The sequence below is a fragment of the Myotis davidii genome, unplaced genomic scaffold (genome assembly GCF_000327345.1).
Source record: "Myotis davidii unplaced genomic scaffold, ASM32734v1 scaffold208, whole genome shotgun sequence".
Lineage (NCBI taxonomy): Eukaryota > Metazoa > Chordata > Mammalia > Chiroptera > Vespertilionidae > Myotis > Myotis davidii.
Window position 1 is genome coordinate 1996453 of NW_006299706.1, and position 2219 is coordinate 1998671.

A 2219-nucleotide genomic window follows, 5' to 3' on the forward strand; every position below is an offset into this window, starting at 1 on the left:
AAGGAGCTGGTAGGGGGCCTGGCAGGCAGGACTGGGCCGCCCAAAGGAGCTGGTTGGCTCTCAGCAGGCCCGTCTGGGCTTCCTCGGGCCCAGCCTGGCCTCTGCACCCACCCCCGCCCCCACCTTCCACTCATGCCCCAGAAGTGGCCCAAGGTGGCCCGGGAGAGCTTGGGAAGGCCCCCCGCCCCCCCCAAAGCCTGCTTTCACTTTTCTCCATCGAACTTCAATGTCCTGACTTTTATCTGCAGCTTTTGAAGGAAGGATCCACCAAGACTTCAGCCTCCCTAACCCAGGGAAAAAGAAGAGAAAAAACGTCCTGAAAACAAAACCCCTACAACAACCTTAAAGTAGGAGATTTGGGTTGGAAGGCTTTAATCCCTTAATCCCTCTCAGATGGGCCTTGAGACGCTAATGGTTTTCCTAATTATTCCTTCCCATTTTCCCATTGCCCTGTAAGGACTTCAAGAGGAGAGACATTCAGTGAAGGACTGTGGGATGAATGGCGGCCGACCTCCCCCCAAATCGAGCCCTGAGTCCAGACGGCGGGAGCGGTGGGGGAAGGGCCAGGAGTGCTCCAGCTGGGGGCGAGCCTCCCAGCCAGGGACACCCCTGTCGGGCAGGCCTGGGACAATGGGGCTGCGGGGCTGCCTGAGAGTCCAGGTGTGGGCTGGGGTCCCACAGTGTGAATGGCCCATTATCCTGCCCAGAGGATGGGAATTGAGGGTCTCTTTGTGTCCCCCGGGAAAGGCCCCTCTGGGTGATAATCACCCTGGGAGGGAGGTGGAGGTGGTGATAAGGGTCTTTATTGGGGGCCAAGCCTCCTCAGAGAACAGTTGGCCATTCAGCCTTCAGCCCTTCACTTGTCTCTGGCCGCCTGGGATCCCATGGCCCATCCACAGGGGGTGGTGGGGCGGGAGTGAGGGGTGGGCCAGCAAACACAGCCACACCCTTCCCATCACTATGGCTACTAGACTGAGTTCAAGGACAGCTTTCTACAGGAAATCACTCTCGAGCTGCCTCCCTAACCTCCATCTAGCCTTGGAGACTGTAGGGGCCTGGTCTCATCTCCACCAACTCACCGAGTGTCTCTGAGGCCAGACCTGCCTGCGAGTGGACGTGGACTCTGTGTGTCCCTCCACTTCCATGAAACACTCACCGGGGGTCTCACTCCACCCTACACATGTCCTTTAGAATAAGGCATCAGCCGCGGTTCACAGATGACAAAACTGTGGAGAGAAAGAGAAAGAGAGAGAGAGAGAGAGAGAGAGACTGACTTTAATATGACAGAGACACATAGACACATGGATTGGTTGCTTCCTGCACATGCCCCACCAGGGCTGGGGATAGAACCTGCAACCCAGGTATGTGCCCTTGACCAGGAATTGAACCCAGGACCTTCGGTGTGAGGACTGACGGTCTAACCACTGTACACACCGAGCATTTTTGCATCTATTTAAAAATGTTTACAAGAAAGAGTTGAAAGAAAGAACCTGGCTTTTCCTAAGCTCTCACTTTAAACTGCAGTTCCTCGTTCGGCCCCGCCTCCACGTCCCTGTTCGTGATTTCTTTTCTCCAGATCAGTTCTCACCATCCGACACTCACTCGATGTATTTTGTTTGTTTGTTTGGATTCTGGTTCGTCTCCCCACTGGCCTCAGAAGGTCCGAGGTCCTGGGGTCTGTTGTACAGGCTGGTGCCCCAGCACCCAGAGCAGCACCTGGCACCTGGAGGCGCTCAGTATGTGTTAGCAACGGCTCCGGTGACCTGGGTTTGTGTTTGAAGGCTCTTGGTTGAACCACCTGGAGGTGGTTGGGTTCCTAGCCTGGGGGGCCCCTCAGCACCTGGAGCCACAGCTGGAGGGTCCTTCCCAGGCCCCAACTCCCAATCCCGGGCTAAGCCCCAAGAGTCACAATATGCACCATTCCCTTCTCACTTGGTTGGGCCCATCCACAGCCACTGAGTCCTTTTGTCAGAGGGGCAGCGAGTGTGAGCAGCCATTCCCACAGCCTCATTATCCCGCGGCCGGAGCAGTACTGAGGAGCCTGCCCTGGGCCAGCACATTCTGCCGAGTCCCTCCACTGAACAACTCCCACAACAGCGGCCACCGTCCACGAGTCCGACCAGGCCTGTGGGTGCCAAGCACTTCGCATCCATAATCTTATTTGATTTCCCCAACAGCCTGGCACATAGCTACTGTTATGTCCCCATTTTGCAGATGAG